Genomic DNA, 22,831 nt, shown 5'->3' with positions numbered 1-22,831 from the left:
ATGTGTTATTAGCAAAAGCCGGAGGAGTCTGTAAATTATTGAAGGTTCAACAGTGCTGTACGTATATTCCTGGCAATAGCCAGGATATACGAAAGTATATTAGTAACATTTCAGAGATACATCAAGATTTACATGATCTGGCTGCAGATGAACTTTGGGAACAAATTGGCAAGGGATTAGGGAAGATTGGGAGCTGGTTTGGAAGTCTGGGACAAGGAATAATGGGATACATTTTAAAACCTATCATAATAGCTGTCATTTGTATATTTGTAGTATTGGGAGCCATCAAGGCTTACAAAATGCAAAAGGCACGACATAATGAGAACTCTTTGAAAAAGCGAGAGCAGCAGTTGGAATGACTGCAGGACAGTCATTATCTGCACCTTAAATGATTAGAAAGATTAAGATAGGGACGGCAAGCTGACACTTCTGTTGAGGTCGGTCCTTTCTACGAGGAGAAAACTGTGTGAGGGTAGAATGTTGGTGTTATGACACTGGTCATAAGCGGGGGGAACTGATAGAGCGCTTACAGCACTCTAAATTATATGGGTGCACTATACTCATGGTTCAAACACACTTACATGTATTTTTATCGTTTGCAGTGTTTCATGATTATTAAGATGCATTTATTCAAATCATAATAATGTTGAAATGCAGTGTGCACATTTAAGTAGGACTTTGTATGTATTAGAGAAACTTATATTTCCTGCATGTAGGAATTGGCAGGATGAAATTATACTTGTGCAATGTAACTGTTTAGTTTAAATTGCCTGAATATTTGGCCCAAACTGTAGGTTGTTTTGAGTTTCACTTCTCCTTGGTTGCTCAAGAAATAATTCAATGATTTTGTATTTGAAGACAGTATGTTCTCATCCTACTGCAGGTGCAGGAATTCGACCTCATTATTCTTAGAATTAGAATATACCCGGAACGTCTTTGAAGAAGGCTGAAGGAGAAAAAGTCTTTTGTGTCTGGCCTATCTGGGAACCAAGGCCACTGGAAGAAGAGCCATACAATTAAGGCTTCTATGGAAACTTACTGAAAAATGTTGCAAACGAAAGGTTCACCATGTGACGTATTGTGGGTTGAACATTGTCTTTTTGCATGATGTGCTGGGATAGATTTTGGAGACTTCTGCTTTTTCGGAGGAGAAGGAGCATCTTAGAGCGAGCTCCATAGCCTTAAGCTATCAGACCCATTTGACGTGAGTACTTCTTAGGAAGTCAACATGTGCTGACACCTTTGGGAGATGATTTAAGGGACCCTCATTTAGAGCAGTGTAGGGAAAGATGTTTTTTTTTCCTCAATGAAAAAAAATTGGCCTCAGCTTGTATTCTTTGTTGCATTTTAATTTTGGAGTTCATCACATTATGCCTTTTGTGCTGAATGAATTATATTCATAGACTCGCCTCTGTATTGATTTTTATGTACCTATATACTCTGATATTGAGGTGTGTTTATATTCAACTATTTTTGGCCTGATAATAAATCCACAAAACTGAATTTCTGAGTCTGTGGTCCTTTAAAGCATGACTAATTTGAAGTATAATCGGGAATTGTTTTGCTCCCCTTCACTAGTTTTAGCTGGCAAATAAAAGACCATCTGCCTTAATTTTAGTAGGAAAGGCAAGGAGTAAATTTAGGGTAATCAGGGTTTAGATTTTTATCGCCGTCCAGGGACTTTTATTTGACGCGTTGTCGGGAAACTATCACATGTTACCGCCGCGTTGAGAATACAACATTGACGCAGAGTTATTTTCCTGTGATAGATGGCAATATGAAAGATTGCATTAACCGATTTTGGCGATGATTATCTCACGTTCTTGAGAATATCCCCCCTATGTTTTGTATTCTACTACAGCCAAGAATGTCCAAAATCAGGTCAATCAAAGTACAATGGAAGTATACAAAAGCTGGACCTTTACATAATGCTTACTTGCCTATAATGGAAATTTCAGCCGCTGGGATCACATGAGGCATTGACTTCAACAGCAGCTAAGCCTCGTCCGCTGGTCCAAGCCCAGATTTTTCTTTATCGGGGGGTTCATGCATGGCTCCAAAACTATTCTTCCCTATACTTCCTCTGCCCTCTCAACCCCTTCCCACCTCACATACCATGTGAGGCAAAATGGTTTACCGTCAGCGATTTATATCAGGCATTTTTCTCCATACTGTTGCATGAAGAAAGTACATTTTTATTTGCATTTAGGATGGATGACCATGTGTTATTATGGTGTTGTATCCCTCAAGGGTATACAGAAAGTCCCTCTATCTTTAGCCAGAGTTTGAAAAAGAGTCTTGAAGGGCTGGTGATGCCCCAGAGCTCAGTCATGGTTCAGTATATTGATAACCGTTTGGTCGTTTCAGAGACTGAGGATGCTTGCAGGATCGACACAGTGACTTTGCTGAATCATTTGGCAGAGAATGGACACAAAGTGTCCCCAAACAAACTTCAGTATTGTCAGACAGAAGTTCAGTTTCTAGGTCACCGGATTGAGAAGGGAAAACGAAGAGTGTCACCAGATCGCATAGAGACGATTCTGCAAATGGGAACTCCGAAAACACAAAAAGAAGTCTGCATGTTTTTGGGAATGGTCGGCTATTGTCGACAATGGATCCCAAATTTTTCCTTGCAAGCAAAGTCATTGTTGAGGTTGACTCGAAAGGACATTAGTGATTCAGTACCATAGGATAACGACTGCTTGAGAGCCTTCCACGAGCTGAGAGAGAGCTTATGTCGCGCTCCAGCCCTGGGAATGCCGGATTATAATAAAGCCTTTTCGCTCTTCTGCTGTGAGAAGGAAGGATGTGTGTTAGCATTCCTTGTAAAGATACATGGAGGTGCTCGTAGATCCTTGGCTTACTTTTCAGCTACATTAGATCCAGTAGCTACTGCATTGCCCGGGTATCTCAAATCCATTGCTGCAACAGGTGTCAGCATTGAGAGATGTGAAAGCATAGTGATGGGTCATTCACTTATTGCTAATGTACCACATTCAGTAGAACCGTTAGTGACGAGAACCAAGACACAGTATCTTACGAATAACAGACTTACGAAGTATAAGCAGGTTATATTGGCTTCAGAAAAATGTCACTTTGAAACGCTGTACCACCTTGAATACTGCCACATAGTTGCCTCTTCCGCAGGAGGAAGGGGAGGATTGTGAAGAGCATGACTGTCTAGATCAGTGGTTCCCAAACTTTTGACTCCTGAGGACCCCCATTGAGTCACCACTTGAAGACGGGGACCCCCAAGCAATTTGTATGAGTTAAATTTCAAATATTAAAACAGTAATTAAAAAAAACCACACATGTTCACACAAAACAAATACTCAAAGTACTAAGGATTTTGGGGCCAGATGTACGATCATTTCATTTAGCGCCTCGCAATTGGCGACACAATGCAAGTGGCAAATTGCGAGTCGCTAAATGAAATGTACAACAGTGTGTTTAACACTGTTTGGGATTCCCAATGGGGTCGCAAATTGCGAGGCTCATTAATATTAATAAGCCTCTCGCAATTTGCGAGCCCATTGGAAATGCCCGCCCTCCCAGGGATGGTGGCCTGCTGGGCTCAGCTAGTCACCATGTCTGGGACTGCTTTTAAATAAAATAGGCGAAATAGGCTATGTACATGGCCCAATAGGTTTTTGCATGCGCAAATGGGTTCACGAACCTATTCGCGCATATAAAAATGGATCGTACATTTGGCCCTAGTATTTTATATTGAAGGAACAGCCCCTCTGTCACATGTATTTCATTTGTTTTATAGCATCTCTCATACCATTGTAGGATGTCAGAGCCCTTTACATCACACACATATAGAGACATTGAATCATACATGTAAATCAGTGTGTATATCAAATGTTACATAAGGTAAAGGGGACTACAAGGATTACATATCATTCACACTGGTAGGCATTTTTAAAGAGTGCTTGGTCTGGAAATGCACAAACTCAGGATTCAGAACATAACACAGTGGCTAGTAACATCAAAAATGTATTTCCGCCCAAATAAATCTTTTTGGCAGCATCAGGATAATGAATAACTGGGAAAAAACATAAGTTACTAACTAGTACCATGCAGTTTGCAAGCAGCTCTTTGATGACAGTTTATAGGCCCCTCTGCTAGATTACAATTGCCACTTATGAAGTGCATAGTAACAAAATAATCTCTGTGACAAAAGCAGTAACCACGAAACCTATGCACATAAAATACTGCTTTTCTAAAATGCATGTTACACGTTCTTTCTTTGCAGTAGGCACATTAACCCTCTGTGCTACATTAGTTAAGTCAAAGCTGCCACTGAACAAAACTCGCCTCACTCTCCAGCAGGTACATTAATCACTGGCATTATCTTGACACTTTTATTGTTGCTGGAAAGCTGCTAATTACACAAGAAACTTTTCTGTGCTTTTAAAACTGCTGCCTATGGACCCCCAGGGAATGTGTCACGGACCGCTGGGGGTCCGCGTACCACAGTTTGGGAAACACTGGTCTAGATGTTACTGGGCTATCTACCAAAACCAGATGTGACATTGTTGATGAACCTCTACCTGAATCTGATGTGATTATTTTTGTCTATGGTTCATGCTTAAGAGACAATGGAGGGTGTTTGAGAGCAGTGTTTGCTGCGTGCACCATCTTGGGGGTGGTGGAAGCTGCCTGTTTGAAAAGAGTATACTCTGCTCAGGTGGCCAAGATTATTGCTCTGATACGTGCCTGTACCATTGTGGTAAATAAATAAATAATACCTCTCTTTTTGACTAGATATATATCATAACAGATAGCTCAATAAATAAGAGTCAAGATTCGAGGTAGTAGGAGTTTTTGCAGGTTTAATACAGCATAAGGACAGGAACAGGACAACCTGCATAGGAATAGGATGACAGGGCCCAGCAGCTGCTGGGGCTCGGTCTGGGATGAGCGCGCTGACTTTTAATAACAATACATGAGCATATATACATAACGCAAACACATAGCATTACATTGCAGTAGGCGTAGCAGTGGGTGGAGCAGAAGGCGTGACGCGTAGCAGTCGCGAAAGATAAGGGGGAAAGTAGGTGTAACTGGGCGTATACATAGACATGTGATGCAAACGTAACAGGATATGTCATGAATGGGGCGGAAACCATGGAGGGGGCTACCTGGGGAGCCGGGACCTCTAACCTGATGGTGCGCGCAAACTGGCAATGACGTATTACTAGGAGAAGCTGGGGGCTATGAACTCTGTGCTAGGAGCAGAGACTGAAGTCTGGAGGGTCGGAGCGACATGTACCTAAACCCTATCTAGTATCTGATGTTTAGAGAACATGTTGATATAAACTATAAGTCAGGAGAGGAAAAGCTAACTTGATTCTAAGACTGGAGCATGCATTATTCTACATGTAGTGCGTGATGAAGAATATAAAATGACCATTAAATGCAGTATTTCTCTAACGTGGAGACGTGAAGGCTAGACAATGACGGAAACTATTGATGCGATTCAGTAGTTTAGGAATGCAGGGAAGGAGGGCTGAACTGATAACTGGAATCATAACATATTCTTGGCAGACTCAGAGGCAGAGCCAGGCTGCACCGGGCACTGCGAGGCAGGAAGTAAGTGAAGGGTCGAGGATACAGGTGGGGGCTGTATCGCTCCTCAGCGAGGCTTCAGGAGACAGGAGCTGAATCTGGTGTCCGGGCCCTTTTGAGGCCTAGAAACGGGGACTTTATAATGGAATAACGTGCACACTGAGAAACGTGGCAACGTAGCTTTACATAGGCCTGATATTCGTAGTATTCACGAGGACTGGAAACTGGCATACTAGAGGGGGACACAACTGTAATTGCGTCATTAATCAGACATGGGGAATGCATATGCATATTTAATCATGCACACATAACATATGATGGATGACACGTAGGGACACAGAACATGGCAAAATTTACTTTTCCACATTCCCTCCTTGTCACTACGTTTCCATCAGGAAACATCAATATTCATGATACCATCTATCATTTCATACAGTATCATTTGCTCGTCTCGAATTATCCTGGAACGGGATTTAGAACGGGGCTTGGGACTAGGAATACAAGAGGTAGCACAAATGCCGCAAATCGCAGGGCCACATTGTATACAGAGGCAGCAGCTGAATATGATCGCTACTGCAATACCTAGAAAGGACAAGACTTTCCATCCCCATGCGGAAATTATATTCCAGAACCAACCGGACCATGTCCAGGTGCCTGGATCTTGGTGTAACAGATGGGCAATTTTATGGAGTCTGGTTATAGCTGAATAAACAGACGGCGCGTTATTTGGAATGAAAATGCAGCAACTAGATCCGATGACTCTACAAGCCCCGCCCCTATCGGCCAGTATGACGTCAAGGACGAGACGATTCTGTAAAACGACAAATCTCATAGCAGATTGCTCTTCGGTTAAGTTACCTAGAGCAGAGGCAGTCTCATTTACTACAGCTTCGAGGGTTCTGGTTAATCTACGGATTAACTTACTATTCTGGATAGGTCCTATAAAGAAGAAGAAACCTTTATTGAAATCTGTATATTGTTCTAGAGCAGTTTCAGTATAATCGACAATTGGGGACTCCCTTCTATGTCTAATGTGTACTAGATGTGTATTTCTATGATAATCAGGTGGGGCTAGGAAAACAGGTGGCAGTAGGAAGGCAATGTAACAGGTTCCCTCCCAATCGAGGGGCAGACGAACATATGCGGTTTGACCACAAATAAAATAAGAATGACGTGAAGCTTTAAAAATAGATTTCCCACTGTCACTATACTTGACAATAGTAGTACATTCACTATGTCCTACATGTACGGAACCCTTATTTCGGACACATAATTCGCCTTTGACTGGTAGTACTGAAATAGCAGGTAAGTCTGGAGTAGTATCAGACTGAACATTCAGGACCATAAAATTCGACGAATAATTACCTAAATTATACACTTCATTTTCTAGATCTAAACCTGTTCGATGAGGGAGACCTTGCTTGTCTGGGAAACATGTACTGTTAAGGAAAAACATATCTGTTGAGGATGACGTTAACGTGGACCATGCTCCACACGAACCATTATGTGAAAATGGATAAGGAAAAAGTGGCAGAACTCCCTTCGGTGTCTGGAAAGGGGGGAGTCGACCACACACCCAACAATTAGTGGCATTGCTGGTCTGGTGTGAGTAATGTAACATACGGATAAATGAGTTATTACGCATAGCGAGGCGGTAGGACAGTTCATGAGGGGGCAGATCACTAAACGTGTGCTCTACTGTAGCATTAGCAGACTTATTTACATGAAGAACTGGGAAACATAGGTAAAATGCATAACTGGTGCAGGAAATCATAAGGCTGGAAAATAATATGAAACATAGAAAAACGATACATCGGATTGAGTTTTGACTGACTCTCTCACTATGGGGGTCTATTTTATACATGTCAGAAACAGTCTAACCGTTTCACCTAGGGGAGGACTTAGACAATCAAACTGACTGACTTAATTTACTAGACCGTAGTTTTAACTTATACTCCTGCTGCGGAGTTTTCTCTAACAGGGGAGGGGTTGTAGCAATGTCTTTTGCGGGACAGTCCTTGAGAACAATATTCTGGCAATCCTTTGAATCCTGGGAAATGTTCTTAAAGACGGGTTCCAGTCCATTAAAAAGTTTAACATGAGAAAGGTGCACCCAGCCCTTGCGTCCTTCCAACTTCACGGCTGTACGGGTGGTGAGGAGGACCTGTCGGGGCTCTTTCCATCGAGGCTCCAGCGGACTTGATCTGTCAAAGTTGCGGACCATCACCATGGATCCTGGAACGATTTCATGCGGTGCCACCTCGGTATTGTCTGGAAATGCGGCAGCAACCTGTGAACGACATGAGTTGAGGGCAGACATCAAGGAAGCTAGGTAATCTGTCAGCATATTACTTGAAACATCGGTAATACTTCGGGGTCTAGGAGTACCCCACATGTTAGGGGGGCGGCCGAAAACGACCTCATACGGGGACAGACCTGATCTGGAATGTGCGACCATGCGCATATAAAATAAAGCGACTGGCAGAGCTACTAGCCAGTCCACACCTTTTTCTTTACACACTTTTGCAATTCGGATTTTCAGGGTCTGGTTATGTCTTTCTACGAGACCGGCTGCTTCAGGATGGCGTACACAATGGAACTTCCACTGATACCCTAGCAAAAGGGAAACATGCTTCATTAACTCTGAGGAGAATGGCTGGCCGTTATCAGAATATACGACTCTAGGGAGTCCATAACGAGGGAAGAATTCACGAACCAACTGCTTGGCAGTGGTCGCGGCTGTGTAATCTGGGACTGGATATGCTTCTGTCCACCTGGACAAAGCGCATACAACTACAAGGACATACTTGAAACCTCGACATCGCTCCATCTGAATATAATCCATCTGGAGGACTTCAAAAGGGTGGTCAGGGGGCTGGAATCCACCTTGTTCCACCGGGACACTTTTACCTGGATTAAACTGACAACATATCATACAGGTACGGACTTTCTGCTTGGCTGCAGCTCGTAAATGCTTGTTAAACCAAATGTTCTGGATACTATCTAACATAGCTTTTTCTCCTAAATGTGCTGGACTATGTGCGGTATTAATAATGACTTGAACCATAGAGTCGGGGAGAAACCATGTGGTTCTACCCTTCGTTAACCATCCTTGATCTGTCTGGACCCCTCCTTGTTCGGACCATTTCTTGATTTCGTCGGGAGTAGCATGTAACTGGATATCTATGACATCTTGTGTAGGGTCCTTAACTGTCATACATGTAATCGGATCTGGAGTATGTGTCATGTTAACTGGACTGTCTAGAGTCTGTGCTGTAAGCTTGGCTGTGCGATCTGCTAGATCGTTACCCTGGGAAATAATGTCAGTGACTTTCGTATGTGCTTTGCATTTCATGATGGCAATGGATGTCGGTAAATGTATGGCATCTAACAGAGCTTGAATAAGGAGACCATGCTGAATCTTGGTTCCATGAGAAGTCATGAAACCTCTCTCCTGCCAGAGCACTCCGAAGTCGTGTACAACTCCAAATGCGTAGCGTGAATCTGTGTAAACATTAACTTTCAAGTTCTTGGCGTGTATGCAGGCTTGTGTCAGAGCAACTAGTTCTGCTGCTTGAGCGGACAGGGTATCAATACGGTGTGTTTCAATAACGTCAGTGTCAGTAGTCACTGCATACGCGGCGACTAGTTCTCCTGTACTTGTTCTTAGGCATGAACCATCCACATAAAGTGTCAGGTCGGGGTCTGGTAACGGAGTATCTGTCAGATCTTGTCTTGGCTTTGTCATAATGTTAACTACTTCCACACAGTCATGTGGGTCAGGATTCGAAGTAACTGATGGTAACAGTGTAGCAGGATTTAAAATGTTGCAGCGTCTGATTTCTATGTGTGGCTGGAACAGTGTCAATTCATAACCTGTTAGACGTGCAATTGTCAAGTGCTGAGTTTGTGTTCGGTTTAAAAGAACTTCTACGGAGTGTGGAACTTGTACTGTCAGGGAGTGTCCTAAAACTATGGAATCACTTTGTCTGATAGCTAGTGCTGTGGCTGCAACTGACTTGAGGCACGCAGGCAGAGCCTGGGCTACAGGATCTAATGTGCTCGAAAAATAAGCACAGGGCTTGTATTGTCCTGCTTGATCTTGTGTGAGAACAGATAATGCTGTACCTTCACGTTCTGTGACGAAAAGTGTAAAAGGCTTACTGTAGTTCGGTGTGGCTAGAACTGGAGCTTGACATAAAGCTTTCTTTAACTCATTGAAACTAAGTGTATGTTCAGATGTCCAAGGGAGGACAGTCGATACGGCTGCCTCCTGTGTCGTTAACTGTATCAGTGGTTTGGCTAGAAATGCATACTGGGGAATCCATTGTCTACAGTAAGAAGTGAGGCCGATAAAAGCTCGCACCTCCTTCTGTGTCTTGGGCTGAGGAAGACTCGCTATTAACTGGATACGGTCTGGTGTCAACTGCCTACCCCTCTTGGACAGTAAGTGTCCTAAGTATACCACTTGCTGGACACAGAATTGAAGTTTCGAAGGGGACACCTTGTGCCCCATCTCGGCTAGGAAATACAACACTGTAAGGGATGCTTGCTCGCAAGCACGTTCGGAACGGGCTGTGATCAGTAGATCATCGACATACTGGAGCAGGGCAGTGTCAGTTGGCATGTGAATGTTATCAAGTTGTCTCTTAAGTGCTTGACTGTAAATACTAGGACTTTCTGTGAAACCTTGAGGAGCGCGTGTGAACATATAGCTCCTTCCATTTAAACAGAATCCGAAAAGGAACTGGCTGTCTGGATGAATAGGAACACTAAAAAATGCGTTCTTGAGGTCTATGACAGTAAAGAACGTGGCTTCGGAATCAATGGCTGTCAATAGAGAAGAGATGTCTGGGACAACTGGATACTGAGGAATAATACATTTATTAAGCTCTCGTAGGTCGATCACTAATCGATATACTGGGGGTGCATTTGGATCAGTACGTTTCAAGACTGAAATGATCGGAGAGTTGCATACATTGGAGTCAGTTTCTACAACTACTCCTTGAGCGATGAGCTCGTCAATAATTTTGGATAAGGCTGCTACAGCCTCGGGTGGCAATCTGTACTGTCTGATTCGTGGTAACACTACACCTGGTTTGAGAGTCACACGATAGGGTGTGATTTGCATATAACCTACATCAGTTGGACCTTGCGCCCATAAGTGCTGTGGAACATTAGACAGTCTTGGATCAAAATCTCGTAATACATAGTGACCCTTGAAGTCACGTAGGAACAATCGTATTCCCTCTGGGGAACAGCATATAACTGCACCCAACTCTTTCAGTGTTTTAATGCCTAATAGGTTTTCTGGACATGACTTAGTAAGTAACAGATCAGTAGTGCGGGACAATGGACCTACTTCTAGAGTAACTGGCTTTGAAATCTCATTTACGATAGGTTTTCCTGAAAATCCAAGGGAAACATTTCTTGAGCCTGAGAGCGGAGCCCCTGGAACTTCGGCGTGACTAATTGTGGTCCTACTTGCCCCTGTATCAATCAAAAACTTTCTGTCTTTCCCTAATACTTGACTGTGAACATAGGGACCTTCTTGATCTACAGGTATCTCGATGAGAGGCAAGCCTACCTCCCTCTCTAGGCTGTTTCATGAATACTGCTGGTACTCTGGATACTCAGACTGTGCATACTGGTACATCTGCGATGTAACGTGCTGTGTTGCAGCAATAGGCTGCGGTGCTGTAACTGTCTGTGGTGCATTCTGTGGCTGAGGAGTCTGTGAAACTTGCTCTTGTCGAGGCGGACGTGGTCTTTCCTTAGTCTTACCAGTAGCTATGTTGTGTTTCAGAACTGCACACTCATTTATAAAATGACCTGGCTGTTTACAATAGTTGCAGTTCCCTTTTACGGGAGCTGCAGGATGACTGGCTTGATGCGGACCCCTCTTCTGACTGTCTTGAGGAACAGATTGTGCAACTAGTACTTTCATTTTCGTGTCTTTCATACGTTTTCTCTCGTGTTCTTGCTCTTCCCTGATTCTATTCTGGTGGTACTGAAGCATCTGGAGCATCTGGGACGGAGTATTAGCTTGCCAGGTGCTTTCGACTTTCAAAACTCGATTTTTAACTTGTGGGCTTGAATTCTCGACTAATTTAGTAACAAAAAGGTGAGGGTATGACTCACTACTTGTCTTGAGGCCACTATTGATACTAAAACATTTTTCAAATCTAGAATAAAAATCACTAATATCTTCCTCTTGTTTCTGTTTACAGGCTGAGATTGCATCCCAGTCTTCTTTTCTAGTTGTCAATAATCTGGGTAGAACTTGAATCAATAATTCTGGTAATTCTTTACATTTATCTCCAAGACCGGTACCTGGTACTCGTGCCTTATCTTCAGCTTCTAGAACTGCCCAATCGATCTTTTTCTCTCCCACCTCCCATTCTTTTTCCTTTAGCTTTTCATACACCCCTGCGGGCAACAGGACCTTTAACATTTTAATGATATCTGGGTAAGTGTATTCTCCCATACGGAGCATGTCTTTTAATTCTCTATGGAACCCTGCTGGATCTTTGTCATGACAGGGAATTAATTTCTTCATCTCGAGGAGTTCCATCTTTGTAATCGGGGTGTAAACAAACACTCGTTGCATTTCACCGTCCTCTGTCTTAACTGGATGCACTTCTCGTAACGGGTTCTGTCTTTCCATGTAAAATGGTTTACTTTCTAGGGGTGAGACATGAACAAAATGCGGGTTCAGAAACGTTCTATATTTGTGGCGCTGTTCTAGAATGACACTAATTAAATCGGTACCTAGACCTCTCCATCTATACTGGAGTAACTCGTTCAGGATATCATGTAACGGACCTGGATCAGAGTGCTGACCCTCATACAATGTAATGAGGTGCTGAATCATATACATACCCACCAGTCGCTGCTCGGCTGGGGGCAATTTCAGAAACATTTGTGCCACTATTTCGTCTGGAAAAGTGGTAGAATCAGTAATCCATCGGACTGCTGATCGGGCTAGTTCCTGTTCATGCATAGTACTTAACTCACTGTAACCGATTTGTGATTTTAGAATGTGATCGGTAGCTTGAAACACTTGTTCTAGGGAACCTTGTTCTGGTGCTGAATGATGGAAAATTGACTTGTGTTCTAGGCGTAAATGGCGATCTGGAAATCTAGATTTTCCTACATACGCTATTCTGGCGGGATTCTCGTTCTCTACCTCTTCAGTATCAGAGTTACTTTCTTTCTCGCTTACTTGTGCTGCTTTACGTTGTTCGTGTATCTTTATTATTTCTCTACGGATTTTCTTGTACATACTCTCCATGGCACTAATGGTATTGTGCTTACCCTCGGCTATATTATCACTCCACTTTGTCAGGGTTTTCATTTCGGCCGGATCTTTGGACGGGTAATCTTGTTCTCTTATTAGACAGTTAATTAAAAACTTTAATATCATACGCTGGATCTCAGCTTTCCTTTGAGACATGGCATCACTAATACTTTCTGGATCATCCCCTGTACGGATGAAACGATATATTCTGTCTAGATCTTCTTTCATATTGGGTAGGGTGACTAGATACTCGGTCACCCTCCTTACGCGTACTGAATATAAAACCATATTATTCTCGCCTGGGACTGGGTCATAGGCACATTCGCCAAGGGCTTGCCTGATTTCTGCAACAGACTTATTACTCTTGGGAGTACGCTGTGATGCTTGAGCATGTAATTCGAGTGCTGATAAACGCTTGCGTGGCGGCGGGGTTTGAGGAGGACCTCCTCCTGCGGCCCCTAGACTAGAATCGTCGACTGATATTCTTCGTGGCGGAGCGGGAAATTGAAATGCTGGCTGGACCGGGGGTACCGTAGCAGGTACTGCATGGGGTGCCCCGGTGTCTGGAGGAGCAGGATGTGCCTGATTTACAGGGACTGGCGGAGCGCGAACAGGATCTGCATATTCAGGGACTGTGTCGTCCAGATAGGACGAAATAAAAATATCAGCTGCGGTCTGTTTGTGACGTAGCTTGGTCGGAACTAATGGTGACGGAAAATTACTGGATGCTTCCGGGGTCGCTTTTGGCAAGCCCTCGGCAAGAAGAGGGTACATACCCTTAATAAGGGCATGCCTCTGTCTGTCTGACTGTTCGGCTTTGACTTGTTCACCTATCTGGATTAATTCTTTTTCTTGAGCTCGCTCTAAGGATTCTCTACTTAATTCTGACTTTCTGATTTCTTTTTCAGTTCTTCTATGAGCTTCTTTGCGCCATAACTCGATGGCATCTTTCTGTGACTGTCTGGCTTTCTTTTTCCATAATGCTTCTTCTACTCGCATGATGCACTCAGCATCCCATGTACCCGATACGGGCCATCTATACTTTTCTTCTAACTGTTTGGTATACTCTACCCATAAATCTAGATACAATATGGCGCTTATGCCATGTTTCTGATACATAAAGTGACCTGGACTGTCCCTGGGCGGGACGGGAACTGCTGCTTCCAGCAGACCCTTTCTAGTTTTTAACTGACGTAACTTGGAAAATATGGGCATGACTGAACTGTAATCTAGACACAATACAATACACAATGAACACGATACTTATTCCCCATTCATACCACGACATTAAAATACATGAAAAACATTTAAAATAATCAGTTCGAACAGAATACTACCTGGAAATACTGAGAACAGAACACATAAATTTTCTCGAGAACAGAAACTGACTAGAACAGAAACTAGATGCACTGCTGAAACAGTACGAAACTTACCGGTCTCATAAAGAGACACGTCAGGACCCGCATCCACCGAAGTGGGCACTTCGTTTGTGGGACTGTGTACCACCAACCCACAGACCAGAGTCAATTTAAATTGACCCTGTCTAGATACCACCCCAGTAACGGTACTCACCGGGCAGCAAGAACGGAAGGCCTCAGACTGGACTGGACTGCTATGACGACGGACGACGAACTTCGGACTTCGGACTTCAGTTACGGGTGGACCTCCGGATACCTCGGACCTTGGACTCTTGGCTTGGGCTCTGGTCGGGACTCGCCGCGTTCCTCCACCGTCTCGTCTGGATGCTGGACCGCCTCCTCCGTCTCCTCCGTGGGCCTGAGGGATACTTGAGCAGAAATATCTGCCACTGCGCAGAAGAGTTCCGTCACGACTGCAGAGGGTCAGGGGGTCGGCGTGGCTTCACCGACGCGTGGGGAAAGGGCAAGTGCCTATTCGGGCGCCATTATGTGGTAAATAAATAAATAATACCTCTCTTTTTGACTAGATATATATCATAACAGATAGCTCAATAAATAAGAGTCAAGATTCGAGGTAGTAGGAGTTTTTGCAGGTTTAATACAGCATAAGGACAGGAACAGGACAACCTGCATAGGAATAGGATGACAGGGCCCAGCAGCTGCTGGGGCTCGGTCTGGGATGAGCGCGCTGACTTTTAATAACAATACATGAGCATATATACATAACGCAAACACATAGCATTACATTGCAGTAGGCGTAGCAGTGGGTGGAGCAGAAGGCGTGACGCGTAGCAGTCGCGAAAGATAAGGGGGAAAGTAGGTGTAACTGGGCGTATACATAGACATGTGATGCAAACGTAACAGGATATGTCATGAATGGGGCGGAAACCATGGAGGGGGCTACCTGGGGAGCCGGGACCTCTAACCTGATGGTGCGCGCAAACTGGCAATGACGTATTACTAGGAGAAGCTGGGGGCTATGAACTCTGTGCTAGGAGCAGAGACTGAAGTCTGGAGGGTCGGAGCGACATGTACCTAAACCCTATCTAGTATCTGATGTTTAGAGAACATGTTGATATAAACTATAAGTCAGGAGAGGAAAGGCTAACTTGATACTAAGACTGGAGCATGCATTATTCTACATGTAGTGCGTGATGAAGAATATAAAATGACCATTAAATGCAGTATTTCTCTAACGTGGAGACGTGAAGGCTAGACAATGACGGAAACTATTGATGCGATTCAGTAGTTTAGGAATGCAGGGAAGGAGGGCTGAACTGATAACTGGAATCATAACATATTCTTGGCAGACTCAGAGGCAGAGCCAGGCTGCACCGGGCACTGCGAGGCAGGAAGTAAGTGAAGGGTCGAGGATACAGGTGGGGGCTGTATCGCTCCTCAGCGAGGCTTCAGGAGACAGGAGCTGAATCTGGTGTCCGGGCCCTTTTGAGGCCTAGAAACGGGGACTTTATAATGGAATAACGTGCACACTGAGAAACGTGGCAACGTAGCTTTACATAGGCCTGATATTCGTAGTATTCACGAGGACTGGAAACTGGCATACTAGAGGGGGACACAACTGTAATTGCGTCATTAATCAGACATGGGGAATGCATATGCATATTTAATCATGCACACATAACATATGATGGATGACACGTAGGGACACAGAACATGGCAAAATTTACTTTTCCACACCATCTCAAATGGTGTCCGAGTGACTTTCTATACGGACAGCCAATATGAGTTTGGAGTGGTTCATGATTCCGGACAGTTATGGTCACAGAGAGGATTTTTGACGTCCTCAGGATCCCCAATCCGTAATGGAGAGTTTGTGCGCCAATTACTGGAGGCTTTGCAGAAACCAAAGAAAATTGCAGTAGTAAAATGTGCAGCCCATGGGAAGGGAGAGGACATTGTTACAAAAGGAAATAACTATGCTGATGAAGTAGCTTGTTTTTGTGCTATACATGCTTGTGTCTTCAATGGCGAATATGTAGGAGAGAGCACAGAAGAGACCGAGCTCAGCATGATGTTAGCTGTGGCCGATACTTGGGATACTGTGAAGCAGTTGCAGGATGGGCTCTCAGAGGAGGAAGCTGCATCATGGGTTAGAGCAGGCTGTGAAAGAAGAGAAGATGGCATTTGGGTATCGACAGATGACAGAGCAGTACTACCAAACTGTTTATTGAGCCCAATATCAAGGCAGATTCATGGAGCAGTTCATCTGGGAAGAGATGCCATGGTGCGAGTGTTCAGGCAAACTTGGTTTAACCCACGATTTTGTGTGTGTGCTGAAGCAGTATGTCACAGGTATGTTACGTGTCAACAAATGAATGTTGGAAAGAGAACTGTGTTTGTGATGAGCCACGTAGGAAGATCAGGAGGTCCTTTCAATAGGATAGAATTGGACTTTATTGAGATGCCGAGGTGTAACAGGCAGAGATATGTTGTGGTGGTAGTGTGTATCTTTTTTACTTTGGGTTGACGCATATCCAACTAGATGATGTGACAGTCTCACAGTGACAAAACTGCTCTTAAGGGAACTGATACCGTGTTTTGGATTTCTGACCTCAGTGGAGACAGATAGAGGAACACACTTCCATAATGAGATCATGAAATTGTTGTGTACAGCTTTGAAGATTGATCAGAGGTTACACTGAAGCTACAGGCCTGAGGCTTCTAGTCTTGCGGACCCCATAAATGGCACAATCAAGATGAGAGTGTCAAAGGTTTGTTTGTCAACTTCATTGAAATGCCAGATGTGCTGCCATTGGTATTAATGAGTCTGCGTAGTACTCCTGATTGGAGGACAGGGCTCTCTCCCCCCACGAGATATTGGTGGGAAGAGCTATACGATTGCCTACGTTACCAGCTACATCATTGATAAACATCACAGATGATTTGGTTATGAATTATTGTAGGGGACTGGCTGATGTGGTTATTTCTGTGTCCCACCAGATAAAGGCTGTGACTGCATCCACCTCGAGAGACCTGCTGCTTGATCTTAACCCTGGTGACTGTGTGCTTGCCTGAAAGCACGTGATGAAGAGTTGCCTTGATGCTCGCTGGCGAGAACCATACCAGGTACTTCTGGTCACAAGTACAGCTGTGAAGTGTGGAGGATTGCCAAACAGGAGCCACGCTTCGCAAACTCGCAGAGTTCCAGAGCCTGTTGAGGAAACAACTCCCCTTGTTCCGAGAAGTGCAACTGTGAACGCAACAGTAACAGAAGGAGCAGGTCAGGTCGTAAGAACTCTTGGTGAGGCTGGACAGTCAACCGAGCAAGAAAGAAGAGATCAAGTTGCTCCAGAGTTGAATTGAGATTCTGAGATTGACGAGATTGCAGAAGTGAACTTTGAACCAGATCAGAGTGAACAGCCTAGTGCGAAGGATCAGATCAAAGGGAAGAGAGGAGTGCAGATGATGAAGCAGAAAAGTGGCTAACAAGAAAAGAAAGGCTGAACATATGGTTTGCATCTGAGAAGAATCTCGCTCCGATTCCTGAAACATCTGAATCAGATCAAAGTGAAACCGAAGAAAGACCGGATGGTCTAAGACAATCCAGAAGAGAGAGGGTACCGTCTCAAAAGTACGCATCTCCTGAGTGGACACACCTGGCTGCAGATGCAGAGCCCAGGAAGATCCTGGAGGTTGGGGACCGGTACAGTGAGTTACAGGGGGAACACCCTGACAATTGATATTCAGTTGCTGGTCCCTGAAGTTAAAGCTATCGGAACCCTACCTCTGACAGTCCCCGATCCACTAAGGCTAAGTGGTTTGCGATTTTTTATCCTTAACCAGGTTGCTTTTCCTACCTTTGGTCGACAGCCCACTGCACAGGAACTAGGAGAGATTTGGGCAGAGATTCAACAGCTTGTTCCTACCATACTTGGATCTAATATCATCAACAATGAAGCTTGAACTGTGAAAAACGAACTTATTAGCTTTTAGAAAGAAGAAAACCTAGGACCAAGTGGAAGAAGATTAAAATTAGCGATTTCTCATTAGAAGAAGAACTGAGGGCTAGGGCTGACTACATCTCTACAATAGGTTTAGTATTGTTGGACTGAATATGGCAATAATCGAAAGGGAAAAGGAAAAATAAAAAGACTTGATAAATAACAGGATCAGGCAAAGAAAAAAAGAGAAGAGACTTTATTGATTTCATTTACGCCTCAAACCAAACAGGGGTACAAAATGGAATCTGGAAATTCAGCGCAGAAGTGCATAATTGGTACCCTTATTGTTGTGGTGCTTATTGTCATAACTGTGGTGATTGTTACGTCTTTGGTTGTGTCTCATGATGCTGAAAGGAATGAGGAACAGGGGAAACTTACCCCGCCTGCCTCAGATGTAGAAGAGGGTGCATCCACAAAGGATAAAGATATGATCAGAGAAATTAGTCGGATGTTACACGTAGATTTGTCAAAAGGTAATTTCACGCTGAATGCATATGCTTGTTTGTTGTATGAGTATGTTGATACAATGGAAGTGAAAGACTGCTATGTGTGTATTCAACTGCCAGCATCAGTAGAAGAAGGCATTTGTTACCATCACTTACCTTTGACATATGGCATCACATGTAGTGTGTTGTTGAGCATGTTTTATAGTAAGGCACATTTTAAGAACTACTTCTCAAATTATGATGTGGTACTTTCAGAAGTTCCAGTTCTTAAGTACATGAATAAATATGATTACTCTAAGAAGGTAGCGAGAATGTCTACGTACATTGTGCCTACTATTACTGTAGATACATTGTATGCCCATAGACATAATCTAACTTGCCTGTTATCTGACATCGAAAAGAAGTTTGTGGATGAGATAGAAGATCGACATAGGTAGACTTTATTTAGACCAGATCCGAAGCATAAGGTTATTCCATGGACACAGGAAGAATTCGATCATAAGTCAAAGAGAAGTTCTGGTCCAATGGCTTTGGACTTTCAGCAAAAAGGAAAACTATGCATTAGACACCCGTCAACAAATTACGACAAAATATTTGTGGGAGAGAGTGATTGTGAACACATTTTCTTAATTGAGGAGTCAATACGAAAGGCCCTATTGGATAAATTAACCATAGTGCCAAATGTTTTTTTTTGTGTGTGGAAAAGTTGCCTATGTGAAATTGACTAAGAATTGATATGGTACATGTTATATGACTGTGGTATTTCCCAAAATCTTTCATGTAGATGATTTATGGCCCTAGGAAGTAAAAAGATCTCACAGAGGAAAATATGGTGCAAGTGCCGGAGTACTTGTCAGGGATGTATTTGGAGCTATGATACCTAGGGTAGGTGTGATTTTGAATGATGTGAAAATTAGAAAGTTGGCAACAATAGTGGATAAACTCCCCGTGAATAAGATCCAAATTCTATTACTTGTTGATGGGGAGATGGTTTCGATAAGAGCTATGGTTCTTCAAAATTGTCTTGCTTTTGATGTGTTATTAGCAAATGCCGGAGGAGTCTGTAAATTATTGAAGGTTCAACAGTGCTGCATGTATATTCCTGACAATAGCCAGGATATACGAAAAGTATATTAGTAACATTTCACAGATGCATCAAGATTGACATGATCTGGCTGCAGATGGACTTTGGGAACAAATTGGCAAGGGATTAGGGAAGATTGGGAGCTGGATTGGATGTCTGGGACAAGGAATAATGGGATACATTTTAAAACCTATCATAATAGCTGTCATTTGTATAATTGCACTATTGGGAGCCATCAAGGCTTACAAAATGCAAAAGGCACGACATAATGAGAACTCTTTGAAAAAAGCGAGAACAGCAGTTGGAACGACTGCAGGACAGTCATTATCTGCACCTTAAAGGATTAGAAAGATTAAGACAGGGACGGCAAGCTGACACTTCTGTTGAGGTCGGTCCTTTCTACAAGGAGAAAACTGTGCGAGGGTAGAATGTTGGTGTTATGACACTGGTCGTAAGAGGGGGGAACTGATAGAGCGCTTACAGCACTCTAAATTATATAGGTGCACTATACTCATGGTTCAAACGCACTTACATGTATTTTTATCATTTGCAGTGTTTCATGATTATTAAGATACATTTATTCAAATCATAATAACGTTGAAATGCAGTGTGCACATTTAAGTAGGACTTTGTATGTATTAGAGAAACGCATATTTCCTGTATGTATGAATGTGCAGGATGAAATTATACCTGTGCAATGTAACTATTTAGTTTAAATTGCCTGAATTGTAGGCCCAAACTGTAGGTTTTTTTGAGTTTCGTTTCTCCTTGGTTGCTCAAGAACTAATTCAATGATTTTGTATTCGAAGACAGTATGTTCTCATCCTACTGCAGGTGCAGGAATTCAACCTCATTATTCTTAGAATAAGAAGATACCCGGAATGTCTTTGAAGAAGGCTGAAGGAGAAAAGGGGAGGACGCCTTTTGTGTCTGGCCTATCTGGGAACCAAGGCCACTGGAAGAAGAGCCAAACAATTAAGGCTTCTATGGAAACTTACTGAAAAATGTTGCAAACGAAAGGTTCACCATGTGACGTATTGTGGGTTGAACATTATCTTTTTGTATGATGTGCTAGGATAGATTCTGGAGACTTCTGCTTTTTCGGAGGAGAAGGAGCATCTTAGAGCGAGCTCCATAGCCTTAACCTATCAGACCCATTTGACGTGAGTACTTCTTAGGAAGTCAACATGTGCTGACACCTTTGGGAGATGATATAAGGTACCCTCATTTAGAGCAGTGTAGGGAAAGATAGTTTTTTTGGTTTTTCCTCAATGAAAAGAGAATTGGCCTCAGCTTCTATCCTTTGTTGCATTTTGATTTTGAAGTTCATCACATTATGCCTTTTCTGCTGAATGAATTATATTCATAGACTCGCCTCTGTATTGATTTTTATGTACCTATATACTCTGATATTGAGGTGTGTTTATATTCAACTATTTTTTGCCTGATAATAAATCCACAAAACTGAATTTCTGAGTCTGTGGTCCTTTAAAGCATGACTAATTTGAAGTATAATTGTGAATTGTTTGGCTCCCCTCTACTAGTTTTAGCAAGAAAATAAAAGACCATCTGCCTTAATTTTAGTAGGGAATGCAAGGAGTAAATTTAGGGTAATCAGGGTTTAGATTTCTATTGCCGTCCAGGGACTTTTATTTGACGCGTTTTCGGGAAACTATCACATGTTACCGCCGCATTGAGAATACAACATGGACGCATAGTTATTTTCCTGCGATAGATGGCAATATGCGTTAACCGATTTTGGCGATGATTATCTCACGTTCTTGAGAAATTTCCCCCCTATGTTTTGTAATCTGTTACAGCCAAGAATGTCCAAAATCAGGTCAATTAAAGTACAGTGGAAGTTTACAAAAAGCTGGACCTTTACATAATGCTTACTTGCCTATAATGGAAATTTCAGCCGCTGGGATCACACGAGGCATTGGCTTCAACAGCAGCTAAGCCTCGTCGGCAGGTCCAAGCCAAGATTTTTCTTTATCGGGGGGTTCATGCATGGCTCCAAAACTATTCTTCCCTGTACTTCCTCTGCCCTCTCAACCCCCTTCCCATCTCTCAGGGAAGCCCCTGCTCCTACTTACTACCCTGCTGAGAGCAGTTAGTCGATGGAAGCCTGACACATCTCACTGTATGGAATACTGTGTTGCATTCCACACAGTAATTCCTTGTCTGCCAGTTATTCCCAATTCCAAAGGGTGTGGTTCATATTAGGCGGAATTCGATGTGGAGATTATGGCCCATAATGATGATTGCGGTTGTGGAATGACGCCTATCTCTACTCGGGCCCCATGTGGGAAGTGCTTCAATGGATGGCCTGGTGACCACCGAGGTGTGGTTATCATGTTAGGGGATGCAGCACCTGGCAGTCTGGTTAGGATGCGTGGGTCTCCCGTGTCTTCCCTTTTCTGGCTGGAGTGCAGTCATTCTGGTTCCTTCGGGTTGTATTTGGCATCAGTTTCCCTGCTTTTGAGATCCCCGGGTCACCCTCTGTGCTACTGTGATCAGAGCCCAGATTCAAACGCACACTTTAAAAGAAAATAGTGCATAACAGACACACATACTTGCACACGTGTGGGCCTACAGACACCAACTACACCATGCACATTGAGCTATGTAAACATGGGCACCTATGCATACAAACCACCAGACATTCAGGCCTGCCTGCGTACACAGTCACCCATTACACACATGAAAGATCCATACAGGTATCCATGTAAACAGGCACCACAGATGCGTAAATACTGATAACATGAACATATACATACACACAACAATTATACAGACATACATGGGTACACACATAGGTGGATGGGTTGAAGCACAAGTAGGTGTGTGGTTTTATTGTTTTAATTTTTATTAGAATGACAGACGTTTTAAATGGACATTCTGTCATCTCCTTGTAAATTGTGTTTTCTCTGTTACTGTATTGTTATTTATGTTATATTTTTGAGTGTTTCTGATGGCTTAATGCCGAGTAAAGAGAATTTTGACTTGACTTGGAAAGGCATAATGAAAAGAAGGGGAGAAGGAAG

Source organism: Lissotriton helveticus, chromosome 11 (genome assembly GCF_964261635.1).
Source record: "Lissotriton helveticus chromosome 11, aLisHel1.1, whole genome shotgun sequence".
Taxonomy (NCBI): Eukaryota; Metazoa; Chordata; class Amphibia; order Caudata; family Salamandridae; genus Lissotriton; species Lissotriton helveticus.
The sequence above is the reverse complement of the archived record's forward strand: the minus strand, read 5'-3'. Positions refer to the sequence as shown.